The sequence below is a fragment of the Phaenicophaeus curvirostris genome, chromosome 17, assembly GCF_032191515.1.
Source record: "Phaenicophaeus curvirostris isolate KB17595 chromosome 17, BPBGC_Pcur_1.0, whole genome shotgun sequence".
Taxonomy (NCBI): domain Eukaryota; kingdom Metazoa; phylum Chordata; class Aves; order Cuculiformes; family Cuculidae; genus Phaenicophaeus; species Phaenicophaeus curvirostris.
Genome location: NC_091408.1, coordinates 5,969,666 through 5,983,579, shown reverse-complemented (window position 1 = coordinate 5,983,579; position 13,914 = coordinate 5,969,666). Strand labels below are relative to the sequence as shown.

Below are 13,914 nucleotides of genomic sequence, written 5' to 3'. Positions count from 1 at the left end.
GAAGAATTCCCCAGGCAGCCAGCATGGGTCAGGGCTTCCCCACACCCAGCTCCCAGCGTGTCTCGGGATATCTGCAGGTCTCTTCCCAAAGGGAGAGGCTTTGGATCAAACCTTAAGCATTAAACCCTGTGCAAAGCGATGAGGAGGTGCCGGCTGTTTGCAGTGTAGGTGGCTGAGCCGTGCTCAGCTCTGCCGAGCACAGTTCTCCTTAAGAGCATTGTTAAGAGTCTGATTTATGAACCCACAAGCAGTACTATGTTTGCCAGGTCATACATTTAAAGCTACTGGAGGCGTCACATCTAACTCCTTAAAACCAGCGAGAGCAGCACGGTGAGGAGGGTTTTACTGGGGTGAGTGCTACTGAGGTGGAAACACTTCGTTCACCCCTGGAAGACAGCAGGGAGACCGCAGAATCACAGAATGATGCGATGAGATGGCCAATGCCGTGGGCAAAGCTGGACTCATCTTCCCCGCTGAGCCACCCTACTTGAATAAACACCCATGGATGGTGCTGTTCCACTCCCTGCCTCAATTTCCCTCCCCTATCCAAGGCTTAAAACCAACTCAAATTACAGAAGAGCGACAAACCCTGCAGAGCTGCAAACTCGTAGCACCCCAGACAAGCGTTACGAAAAGCGTTAACTCTGATCTCGACACTGATCCACACTGACATTGCTTGTTTGGAGGCTTTAATCAGCGTAGGAAAGAGCAGCAGAACAGGCTCCCCTACGGCAGCGACCCAGGCATTCTCTTAACAAACAAGCCTTACGGAAAGCAATAACGAAAAGGCTTTAGAGTCTCCAGATAACATTTCAAGCAACAAACTCCAGCACATACGTTAATTGGATGATTTGATTTAGAAACCAAAGTGGAGGAGAAATAAATCTTAGGAGCTTAACACAATCTCTTAACTCTCCCAGCTGTAGCTGCAGGCTATGGGTGAGCTTGCACCTCCCGACTCCAGCCCTGCGGTGTGGGCACTCAGGATGCCCTTGCCCTTGCAAATCAACTTTGAGTCTTGTTTTCACTGCAGTAATGGCTTACATTTCTACATGCCAGTTTTAAATGGACACCATTGTCTTATTTAATTAGTTTGTGTGGGGTTTATAGAGCTCCATGAAGAACCCCGGGGCTGATGGATTTATGCCCGTTTAATTTTTACAACCCATGGAGCGTCAGTGAATCTGATGAGGAGCAATGGGATGCAACATATGCACAGTTGCTGTAAACCTGCGTGTTTCTGCATCTGAATATGGAGCATTAAAGTGATTCACTGGCAGCCAGCTCACTCATGCCAGCAGTTCAGCACTCGGCTCCCATTCGGCTCAGACTGACAATGTGGTGTAGACATGGACATGGCCTTTTAATCCTATATAGACAATGTTTGCCCAGATATCTCTAATTATCCACCTCCCATCAGCTTTGCCAAAGCCTGCTCGGGAAGGAGTGAGCCCTTTTTAGTTCACAGCCAGACGACGCGCTCCGCTTCTCCCTTCCCATCCTTAGTGCACAATTTCACCTGGTCCATGACATTTTCTTCACCCCTGATAAACCTTATTTGCACATAGGAGCAAATTGAATAAGAGGCACTTTACCATTCCTTATGATAGCGATGCTGCGGAGCTGCTGGACTGCTCCACGCAGCCACAGAAGCCAGTAAGCACTGGGGAAGGTTGTTGCTGAAAGGATCAAGTACCAAGGTCCCAGCCCTGGAGACACTTGTGCCACCCCACCACCTGTCAGCTGGACATGGGTGTTTGCACTGAAACCATGCCTACCACTGGTAATAGATCAGTTAATAAAATAAATGCTTGCTTTCTGATAGAAAAAAACTTTCTTAAGGAATGGAGGTTGATTTATTTGCCTCTAATGAGGGGGCTGTTTTGTAGAAAGCAAAGCAATACACATTTATTCATGGCCATATACTGGGCTGAAGCTGCTCCAAAGCCTCGCAACCTGCACCTTTCTCAACTCCTGGCACTTGCTTCTGTGTTCATCCACAACCACCCTCCTCTGGGGAATTAAACAGCCAAGGGAAGGCTGGTACTGCTGGAATAAGCAGCTGCCAGCATGCTTTCTAGGTACTGCAGGTCCCTTCTAACTCAAATATTCTATTATATTCTATTCAGACAGCATTCTGTGCACTCCTAGTCACGGGGCAGCAATGCTAGAGGAAGCAGAACCACACTAAAACTTTGCTGTTTTTTAATGAAGTCCCTCATCCCTCTCCCTTTCACCCCATCTGATATGAACCATACCACTCTGAGCAGACTGCAGGCAATATATTTTAAGTTGCCAAGACAACTGTGTTGACAAAATTCCCCTTTTTTAAGATGCGAGAAACAGGGTTTTGTTTTAATTTCAAGTTCAAGGCTTAGCATATTGCAGTAACACGCCTGCTATTTCTCTTTTACAGTTTCATACAATATTTTCTTGGCGCCTGTGGTGTGCAGCTGAAACGGAGTTTAGATAAAACAGTCAATTCTCCCACTAACCCCATCAAAACCTGATGTTTTTATTAGGGCTCGGCCCATCTGTAAAACATAAATTTCACCACCATCAATTTGCCAAGAGGATTGGAATTACACCAGCAACTCCAGTCTGACAAATGGGACCCCCGTTAACACAACACCGCGTTGTCCTAAGTGACAAAATAGGTAGATAGGAAATAAATGAGAAAATGCCACTTGATAGATGGCCTTAAAATCCAATTGCAGCATGAGAGGGGAATTGTGGTTCTGTTTAGAAAAAAAAAAGAAATAGGGGATTTTAAAATCACAGCAGGTTGGCTAGAGCTGTAATAGCTCCAGAGCCGCCAGCCGGCTTCAATAAAGACAGCAACAGAGCTTTCAGCTCAGAGTCGGTCCAGGAATTAAACTCCCAGCTCATTTCAGCCGCTCACATTCTCATCCCCTCCTTTGCTTCTGACTCCTCAAAGTCCTTCTAGTACAGCACTAAATATTCCTACTCTAACAAGTCACTGGGAGAAGTAGCTCAATTAAGACACTAAATAGCAATAAATCTTATTGTCACCGACTTTGATAAAGAGTGACTGATATCACTGTTTAAAAGCCTTGGGAAAGCATCAGGCTTCTCACAGCACAAGCCTGGGCTCCTCTGTCTGGAGGCATGAGTCTCCTGCCAGGGACCTGTGAAAGCCCACTGCTGAAAAGGCTGCGGGATTTTCTCTGTCCCCAGAGCATCACTACCATCTCTCTTCAATATCAAAATGTGCAAGAGGATTAGAGGTGTGATTCCCCACCAATTAATCTGGTATGTGGAGTCAAAGCAGAGCTCTTGCCCTCTTTGCACCAGCATCCTTGGTGACTGCATAAGGCAAAAAGCAGAGATAATTTGTTCCTCTCAGTTTCTGTCCAAGCGTTTCTTAGGGGTTTGCATTAGCACTTGTTGCCATAGTATCAACAGCAGCTGCAAAGTTCTCTGTGGGCCTCCTGGGACCCATTCCTTGTCCCACAGAGGTTTCTGGCTCGAATTTGGGGAGGATTAGGGTGTGGAGGATGTGGAATTTTCTGCTTCCTAATTTTTGCTAAAGGTGCTGCCAACGACAGTGAGGCTGTTCCTTAGAGGCAGCATCAGCTGCATCATCCTCACTCCACCAGCACATCTGAACACAGCCCTGTTTGGGACTGGGCTTGGGGCACGGTGGCCAGAAAGCCATGAGTGCACGAGAGAGAGAAGAGCAGAAATGGGCCCTGATGCTCATCAGTTCCTGGAGCTTTTCTCCATCCCCCAAGAGACCAATCTATGCTGGGGATGCTGGTTTTGATTGAAGCAGCTGCAACCCCTATCTTGAAAACAGAGGGGTCTTCCCAGTGCCAGAGAAGAGGATTTTAGCTTCTCAAGACCCATGCTCCTCAATCTCAGCATCATGGGGAGAGACTGCAGTGAGACAGGCTGGCACACCACGGCTTGTGGTCCCACTGGAGCCCTTGCCTGAGACCTGCCATGGGATTTCCAGGGACAGAGAATCATAGAATCACCAGGTTGGAAAAGACCCACCGGATCATCCAGTCCGACCATTCCCATCAATCACTAAACCATGCCCCTCAGCACCTCATCCACCTGTCCCTTAAACACCTCCAGGGAAGGTGACTCAACCACCTCCCTGGGCAGATATGTTCATTTTGATGGCATTTGGGGATAAAGAATGTGTCCTGCTCTGAAAAGACTGCACTTTTATGGCTTTCAAGGCAAGGAAAAACTGCACGTTTTCAGCATGTCTGAAAACATAAGCCTAAGACTCTGCAAAATGGGATTAAGACAAGCCTGCCCTTGAAGGGCATTGCAAGATCTTGTTAAGCATTTCTGAATTGTCATGTAAAAGAGACACTACGGGAAGAGTTGCCTTAGCATAAATACTTCAAATTTTAGATATACACACACACAGAGTACTTGCAGATTTCCACACTCTGCATATAGAGCCAACATACTGATAACATTTGGGCTTTCCAGATTGCGTGTTTCTCATGCTCACAGACAGATCCCGAGCACTTGCTTAGTGTCACACCGATACTTTTCTCCACTTGCCTTGCAGCTGCTGTGCAGGGTGGCAGTCTGGGTTGTGTTGGGTCAGGTAACACACACAGCCCATCACAGAGTTAATTGGGAGCAAGCAGCTAGAAGTAAACATGCTTTCATCCGGCTTCAGCCAGACAGTGGCTTACAGACAGCTCTTTCCCTCTTTGGGACACAATATGTTTATTTTTGGCCACATTCGAGGGATCAGATCACATATATAGATTTGATTTAATGCACAGATACAGTCAGAACGGCATGAGTAGAGCAAAGGCATTTTAGCTTTGTTTGGAACCTCCTCTCAAAACCCGTCCCTTGCTGTCGGGGTTGTGTTTCTTTAGTAAAAATTGATGGTATCAACAAGTATCAAACAATACTGTCATTACTCAGGAAAGGTAAATGCTAATCTATGCGAGCAGAGCTCACGTGACTTATCAGTTACTATATATAGTTGTTTTCAGGCACTGATTTAGGCTATCTGGCAGATTTCCTAAGCATTTGTACAGATATACAACTGAAATGGAAAATGCAAACACACAAGCAAAGCAGGGGGGAATAAAATCCAACAGGCCAAAAACGTCCCTGGGTTTCAGGGAGGACCAAATCCTCCCCATCAGCAGGCACACAGCACTAATTGCAAGTGAGGATTGAGCCCAAACCCCTCTGTCTAAGATGGCCTCTCCAGTATCTACTCACAATTGCCGCACTAACAGAGGGAATAAACAGAATTCAAAGGGCACTCTCCTTGGCTCAAGAGGGATTGTAACACTTCTTCCAGTGCAGATATCTGATTAGAGAAATATCCCCCTCGCAACCCCACATCTGTGTAAGAAGAGACTCGTTACAAGGAGTTTGTTTGCAAACATATGCACATTTTAAACCTGGAAAGTCTACGACCGAGTTTGTAGCATCTTAAAGAAAATATTCTGGGTAATACAGGCTAAAAGAAAATAGAGGGAGGAAGAAATTTTTGATGCAAACCCAAATTGTTTAAAATAAACCTTCTCCGCCCAAGAGCTTTAACAAAAAGGCAAATCCAACCAAGATGTGCAGGTAGATAGCTCTGGGAAAGTGCTATTTCGAACAGCCCCCCGTGCCCCAAAAGACTCCCCTCAGCTCTCCAGCGATCAACCCTTTAGATTCCACGCTGCCATCTGCCTGAGCCATCAGCATTTGGGGAGGTAGAAGAGGAAAAGGAGATGGCATTTAAAGCATTTGAAGCAGTCCAGCCCTCCACCACTGCAACTGCCCCCCGCAGTCTCCCATGTCTCCCACTCCAGACAGCCGGTGTTCCCACGGGAAGGAAGGAGACACTTCCCCTCAATTTCAGTGAGAGGCGGATCAGCTCCTCAGGGACTCGGCAGATAATTGTCAAGTTGCCTGCCAGAATTTCCTCCTGACAGTCATAACTTGAAAGCGTTGGAAGAAAATGTCTGCACCTGGGCTGCAGAGTCAGAGCGCTCAGGGAGTGCGGGGCTGAGACAAGGAAAGGCTCTGCGGGACTGGAGCTGGATGGGGTGATGCACACCCACTCCAGCACCAGATGCTCCAGATGTGCCTACAGAGATCTCTCTTTTCCTCTGCTTTACCAGTAAAAAACAAAAGCTTTCTACTGTCTTCTGCAAACTAAGCTGAGAGCGAGGCCACAGGCAGGGCAAGCAGGGTTCATCTCCTTTGATCCCTGCGACAACTCCCTTCTGCATTTCAAGTGCATCAGGAGGGGATTGCACTGCTGGGGAGAGGGAAGGAGCAAGATCTGAATCGACCCCAGATTTTCCCTGAAGGACAAGAACCAGCCGTGAACGGGACATCCCAGGACTAGAAACACATTGGAGACGCTTCTCCCCAACCCTCTGGTCGATGTGGATCTTGCTCCCTCCCCACCCTAGTGCCCCTGGGACGGCGGGGATGCCCTGGAGACAGTGGGGATGCTCTGGAGAGAGTGGGACAGGTGGAACAGCAGGGAAGGGACCCGGTGTGGACCATCCTTCCACCCCAGCCCCGGTAGCATCTCCCCGCCGGTGCCCGGGAAGGGGGTGCCGGGTCTCCGCGGAGCGTTCAGCACCCAGGACAGCTCCCCGCCTCGCCTTTATTATGGGGGGGGACAGCCCCATCCCTGCCCCCGATCCCGGGACGCTGCCCCCACCCGTGGAAAACTGCCCTCCACTGCCCCCCCTCCCCGGAAAAACTTCATCTCCCCTGCAAAACTGCACCCTTGCCCTCCCTAGAAATTGACCCTATTAGCGTCCTCCTGGAAAAACGCTCCCCCCGTCCCATTCCGGACAGATCGCACCCCCCCAACACCCCCTCCCCGCCCTGATCCCATTCCCTCCCGGCTGTCCCGGGCACGCTGCCCGCCTGCCTTCCCTTCCAAACTGGCTCGCTGCCCCCACCGAGCACACCGACCACCTGCCCCTGCCTTCCTCCACCGGGAAAACAGCCCCCACCTCCCCGCCCGGTACCGTGCGAGCAGCTCCCCCTCGCCCCATCCTGAACTTGCTGCAAAGAGTTCGAGCAGGGAGGGAGATACCAGCCGGCTTCGAGCTGGTCCAGCCTCCCTCCAGCCCCAGCGATGGAAAAGCGAGCGGGGAGGCGGTGGAGGAAGCCCGCAGCGGAGCCCCGGGGTGCGGGTGGGAGCCGGGGAAAGAGGCTTTAGCGGGGAAGATCCCACGCGTGCCCCGGCTCCTCCGGGAGAGCCCCGAGCTCCCGCAGCCGGGGGCAGGAGCCGGGTGCCCGTCCCGGTGGGGCGGGGGTCCCTCTGCTGCCCCCCGAGGGGCGCTCCGGGAGCAAAGTTTCCCGGAGAAGCGGGGCTGGGGGGCAGCCAGCCAGCCAGCCAGCCCCCCTCCCCACCTACCGTGCGGCGGAGAGGAGCCGGCCCCGGCCCCGTGCCTCTCCCCGGCCCCCGAGCATCCCTCCCGGCGGAGGGACGGAGCCCGGCGCTGGGCTCGGCTGGGCTGGCAGGGAGGGAGGGAGCCAGTCCTCGCTGCGCCCCTTTATCCCAGCATCACCGAAACGAATCCGCTTTGACGTCCAACCAGGGTTTTTATGGGTGTGGAGCGAGCCGGTGCAGCCCTCATTAGGAGACACTCTGCTCTCCAAATCATACATCTTTTATATAACCTCATTTCCAGAGTGGCTTTCCTCCCCCCTCCCTCCCCTTAGCGGGGAACATCCCCCCCTCCTTCATCCCTCACCAATTAAAGAGCCAAGAAGCACCCCCTGGCCCCCACTTGTTGCGGGGAAGCTCCGCTCCATAGCCTCAGCCTGCCCCAGCGCCCCTGCCCACCACCTCTGTGCCCCCAGAAAGCTGCAGCCCCCCCACCTCCCTGCTCCCAGGTGGATCATGCTCTGGGGGCTGCAGAAAAGCCCCCCCTCTTCTTCCCCTGCCAGCAGGCAGCTCCCTCCTGCCAGCTCTGTCCCTGCTCTTGCCTCTCTGTGTGCCCAGGGCAGACACCACCAGCCCCACTGCAACCATAGAATCATAGAATCACCAGGTTGGAAAAAACCCACCGGATCATCGAATCCAACTATTCCTATCAAACACTAAACCACGTCTCTCAGCACCTCGTCCACCCATCCTTTAAACACGGTGTCCCCAGCCCTGCAGGCCAGGGCAGTCCTACCCCTCTCCCAGCTGCCTGCACCTCTGCTGCTGGAGCTAAGTGTGAGTTTACGCAGGGGAGAGAATGAGAGGGCTCCTCCTCACCCTATTTCCCTTTCTGACTCTTTACCTGCCCCCTGTAAGGCCCGGTGCAGACCAAGGCTTGACATCAGTCTCCAGGCTTTGCAATTGTGCTCATTCCCATGGCAACAACAAACACACAATTACAGATATATAATATTATACAAACCCGAGCAAGCTCTCGGGCAGGAGTGTAAGGTTCACCTGCTCGCAGCCTCCTCCCAAACCCTGGCAGCAGCTCCCACCGGAGCACAGCGAGGTGGCCTCAGCAGAGATGGACGCAGCCCATGGCAGAGATGGACACAGCCCATGGGTGTCCAGCAGCTCCGGGAGCCGACAGCCCCGAGCAGCCCCAGCCTGCCGGCCCCGCTGCCTCTCCAGAGGCAGGAGAATAAAGCGTAGCACAGCAGGTGACTCAATTACAAAACTTCCCACAGGGAAGAGGAAACGGAGCAACCCTGTTCCTCTCTGGAACGCAGGGAGTGTTGCAGAGGTGGCAAAGGGGAGAGGGTAGGCAAACACAGCAGCAGAATTGGGGCTAGGGCCGTTTTCTCCATACATCAAGCTATAAAGCACTGTCCGGGGCTAATTAAAACACAATTATGCTCACTTAAATGCAGGACTAATCTAATAATGAGCTACCCAATGACATCTGCTCTGATCCATTTGGCAAAGAAACCTGTCCCGTGGAGGAATGAGCAAATGCACACCGGCAAAGAAGGGTTTCGTGAGCCACAGGCTGCCAGCTTCAGTCCAAACCTTCTCCTTTCAGTCCAACAAGTCCACTTCTGGGCTAGTGATTATCAGGGAAACTAGACCAGTCCCCCTCGAATAGGGTTGCAAACAGGGGAACGAGCATAGCGTAGCTGGAGGTGCAGCTCACACGTTCTTGCAGTGTTCAAGGGGATTCTCCCCTGCCAAAGCCACCCTGACACACCACATGAGCTCCTGCCACTTGCATCTCACCATTTCTCTGCCCACCGCTCCTCCTGCAAGGGAGGCAGATGTACGAGAGGCAAGAGCATGCTGTGGAAGCAAAGCCTTGACTGCTGGGGTACTCGGATCCAGGCACGCAGGGCTGCCTGTGCTACTCTGGGACACAGCTTTGGCAGGGCACCTCACCCACGTCACCCCCAATGCCTGCAGCTGCACCCGTGGTGGGATCCCAGCCCTCTCCACCAGCCTAGAACTTATAATAGAATGATAGAACATCCTGAGTTGGAAGGGACCCACAAGGATCATCGAGTCCAACTCAAGCCCCTGCACAGAACAACCCTAATGTTCACACCATGTTTGTGAGGGTGGTGGCCAAATGAATCTGGAATATTGTCAGGCTTGGCACCGTGACTGCTTCCCTGGGGAGCTGTTCCAGTGCTTCACCACCCCCTGGGTGACAACGTCTTCCTAATGTCCAACCTAACCCTCCCCGGGTGCATCCTCCTGCCAATCTCTCAGGTCACCAGAGAGAAGAGGTTCAGGAACCAGATGGGCTGCGCTCATCCATGAGCCACAGCCTCGCTAGGTCATGGCATCATTTCCTTCACCTTCAGAAAACTTAATGGGACAATGCTCTTTTTTGCATCATGTGGAGCTTTGCAGAAGCCTGTAAATCCAGGCAAGCCAGAAGTAAAATGTCAATGTCAGAAGGAAACTGCTGGCCTGTGAATGTCTTGTCCCTGACTCAGGAGGATGCACAAGTCCCACATAGCCTTTCCCTCCAGTCGGTAGCCATGAGTCAGCCTGGAGAGGAAGGCTCAGACGTTCATAAGCAACTAATGAGACAGATGTTGGTCTGCAAATAGAGAAGGTCAAGCATGACCCTCTCCAGCCCACCTGCACCCAGTGAGCCTGTTCCCACACAGCTCTTGATGCGACAGCAAAGCTTTGCACCCTCCTTTCTCCAGCAAAGAGCATTTGTGGGTAGGATTTCTCCACAGAGGGCATGTTCCTGCAATCCTGCCTCATCCTACTTGGGTAGCTGAGAGCTCTGGATAAGAGACCAGCTCTGGAGAAGCCCCACCATGCCCAGCCTCATCCACCAAAGTTGCTTCCCTGATTCTCACTAACGGCGCTACAAAGCAAGTTATCCCCCAAAACTGCTCAGGAGAGGGAACAGCATCCTCCCTGCCCCTCGTACAGCTGCTCCCTGGTTCCTCCTCTCCTCTGAAATCAGCTCAGTGCTGTTTGCTTCTGGCCATATGCTGCCAGCAGCTAGAGAAGCCAAATATAAACAGAGCAGCTAATGCTTACCCAACTTTCCTCCCCCTGTGCCCCAGAACCTGCGCTCTTTTCCTCCTCTCCTGCTGCCGTTTATCCTCACCCACCTCTCTGAGTGGCTGGGGGCTCCAGCAGGGAGGTCGGGCGCGTGTCAAGGAGCTGGTGATGGGTCTTTCTTGAGGGAAGGATGTCAGACAGCCAGCTCTACTGCCAAGGTTCACAGCCCGCCGGCAGGAACGTGCCGCTCAGGATGCTCGGCTCTCTAAGATCCTTAGGAAACCACTGATCACACACACACACAATATCCCCAGCAGCCACGGCTCGGGAGTTATTCAGCTGCTATTTCTATGCAACTCGAAATGTGTTGGAGGGATTACTGCCCGGGGAATAAAGAAACAGCTAAACATATTTATACTAAAGCTTAAGAAGCCTATGAACAGCGCGCACACACACACACACCAGCTGATAGGGGGGTCTGGCACAGAGACTGCAGTGATTTGGGACAAATCCCAGGATTGTCTGGTCCGTGCTCCAGTTTAGAGCAAGCGCCTATGCTGGTGCTTGCCTAGAGGTGGCAGTGAGCCTTCGCTCTTGTCCTCTCCCGGAGCAGAGCAGGAGGGCCTGGGAAGTCCCCAGCTGAGCCGGAGCTTTGTGAATTTTTTTTTCTGTGGGCATAGATACAGGTATCTGTGCCCACATGGCACATAGTTCCATCTGCAAGGAGTCCTGCTGCCTCCTTCCTCCATCCTCCGCTTGCAAAATGCACACCCACGCCACAGGCTCAGGGGGATTCCTTGGCGTCCTCCCTCTGCAAGATGCATGGGGGAAAAGATTGGGGTATGATCCATTCCAGATTGCCTTTAACATCTGGGAGGACGTGGCCGAGGCAGGTAGCTTTTAGAAACAAGCCTGTGCCCACTCCTGTCTCAAGCTCACAAGCTCCAGGACACGTTTGGAGGAAACTCTGCTCCTCTCTTTCAGGAGCTATAACAAGTCCCAAGCTACCAGGCAGAGCTGTGACAGCATGAAGCCTTCCAGAGCAAACACCAATGTCACCTGTTCCTAAAATCACCCTCCTTTCCAACAAGACACCTTTAAATCCCACCAAAAGCCAAAAGCATGTCTTAAACGTTCCTGTTCCAGTTAAAAACGTGCTGCTGGAATGAGTCTTTTGGTGCCCATCTCACAGCCTCCAAAGGTATAAAGTGGGTATATAAAGACTGATCTCTCACGTGTACACATGGGCACGTGCACACACACAAAATCTAATAAAAATATATTAGTTGAAGAGTATTTGGCTTCTGGCATTCAAGTAACTCAAGCTTCATAGAGACACCAAAGAAATAAAATTATGGGAGCACACAAACAAGAAATTCCAGGGAGATGAATTAATGTTTCATCACTATTGCAGGGCAAAGAAGCACCTGTCTGTCTTCCTTTGCATTTCTTTTTCTTGTACTTCAAAACGTGAACCCCTACCTTCAAAAGTCATGCTAGCATGTTTCCTCCAGCCCAAGCTCTACCAGCTTTCCATCAAAATCTGAATCGCTTTCATTATCATTTTAAGAACACGCCGGAGCACTAACAAACACGACAAAGTTCAAGGACTTCTTGTAAATCCAGGGTCTAATTTAGACAGATTTAAAAAACTGCTTTAAGACCCTTGCTTCACAGGCTGAAAGGAGTTCGAGTTTCTTCTGGGTTATTCAGATGCAAACACTGTTTTGAAACACAAGTGCCTGAGCCATCCACCGGCAGCTGTAAGTTTGGGGGCAGATGCTCAGCAGCAGCAGAGCTACACGACTCCACTGAAATCAGCAGAATCGAGATCATTAAAGCCAGCTCAAACCAGCCAGTTCTCAGTATTTTATACCATCTGAGTCCCTATTTCAAGCTCATTTCTTTCTAGTGGGATCCAGCCCCTGAATGGTAGCTTTAAACCTTTTGGATCAATTATTGGGGTAGTTAGAAACTAGAAAAATCACTTTTGTGTCAGCCTTGAACGGAGTATTTAGAGATTTTTTTTCTATTAGGTGACACATTTGGGAGGGTTGTAGGTTAAAGACTCTTTCAAAAAGAGCTAAATCCCTAATCTTAAATGGCAAGTTATCACCAGAGGACCTTGGGGTGGGTGGTGACAAACACAGGAAAGGGCCCTGCGTCAGCCAGCACCCTGGGTAAATAGGGACAGGGAGGAGAGCGGAGGGCTTGGAGCAGGCTGACAAGCCTGATAAGCCAAATCTGCAAAGCATTCATTGCGAAAAAGAACACAAAGCAAACCCAAAAGCAGAGAAACAGCTGCGGTCGAGTTCTTAATTCCTAAAAAAAGAGCAAGGAGAAAAAAAAGCTGCCAAAAATACCCCTCCCCACCAGCAAAGCCCCTTGCGTGCCTCCCCACAGGGTGAGCGAGGCTCCAGCATCCCTAGTCCTCCCCCCAGACCCACTTAAGTGAAGCAGCGTGTGTGGGGCACCCCACGGGGGAGAACAAGCTGTACAGCCCCCCATCACATCAACCCCAGCTTTTTCCAACCTGGATGGAGCAGCAAAGCGATGCAGCCCCAGCTGCAAAGACCAGGGGGAAGGTGACTACATGGAAGGCTGATCCCAGCCCCCAGATTACTCACAGCCCCAGTAAAAAAAAGAAACCCAAAAGCTTTGGGGGATGTGCAAGCGTAGGGGGACACAAAGATGTTGGTCACCCACCTCTGAATCAGCATCATTTAGCCATGGCCAAACAGCACATGAGGATCTCTCCCAACCCAAATGCTCCCCAAAAAAAGGCAGAAAAACAAGAAGTTGAGAGACAGAGCTGTGTTTTTTTCACCCCCTGTTCTTCCACAAACCAAACAAAAGGAAGACAGCACTCGGGGAGAAGTTTGCAGAAGCTATGCCAGGAATGTAGATTTATTTCTGGACTGACTTTAATGAGATATTGAAATACTGCTGCAATTTAAAGGTATTAAATAGCTTCTCCTGGTTAAACCACGATGAAGCAAACCCTTCCATGAACTACTTTGAGCTGACAAACACAGCCAAGGCTGGGAAAACTCAGGAAGCTCCAGCAACAGGATTGAACACACAGGCACTGAGTTCACAGTTTTTGGTTTGTTTTTTTTTGTTAAAAAAAATATAAAATAAAGCAATTTACAGGGTTTTTTTTTGCTCAGCCTCAGTGATTCACCTACCTCCAGGCTGCAAGAGGCTCTCCACAGCCAAATGCTGGCTCACACACAGCCCCTCTGGTTTCAGGCTCCTGGAAGCGGGGCTGACCCACTAATGAGAGTGACTTGGGGCTGAGCAGCTCACTGATGTCACCTGTGAGAGCTTCATTAGCATCAGGGACCTGATCCTCGAGCTGGGCTGACATCAGTGCTAATAAGGTTCACAGATAGTTTGCCTGTGGTTGAAAACATCCCTGATGTTTCCTTGTGAGATCACCAGCACCACATAGATTTCAGCCCAAATCCCAGCCCCCCACT

General features: G+C 50.9%; 1 protein-coding gene across 5 annotated transcripts in view; it reads right to left on the bottom strand.

Annotated features, from left to right (window-relative positions):
• The window catches only part of NOS1 (nitric oxide synthase 1), a 72,159-nt gene that overhangs the window by 46,160 nt on the left and 12,085 nt on the right, over positions 1-13,914 (bottom strand). For 2 of the 5 annotated variants that reach the window (XM_069870827.1, XM_069870831.1), the window contains exon 1: positions 7,391-7,620. The exons of 1 other annotated variant lie outside the window; for it this stretch is intronic. The gene's annotated coding sequence lies outside the window, so the exon portion shown is untranslated. Of the gene's footprint in view, positions 1-7,390; positions 7,621-7,730; positions 7,751-8,422; positions 8,452-13,914 lie in introns of those variants that run through there. 2 more of the 5 variants (XM_069870829.1, XM_069870830.1) reach the window with 2 other exon arrangements.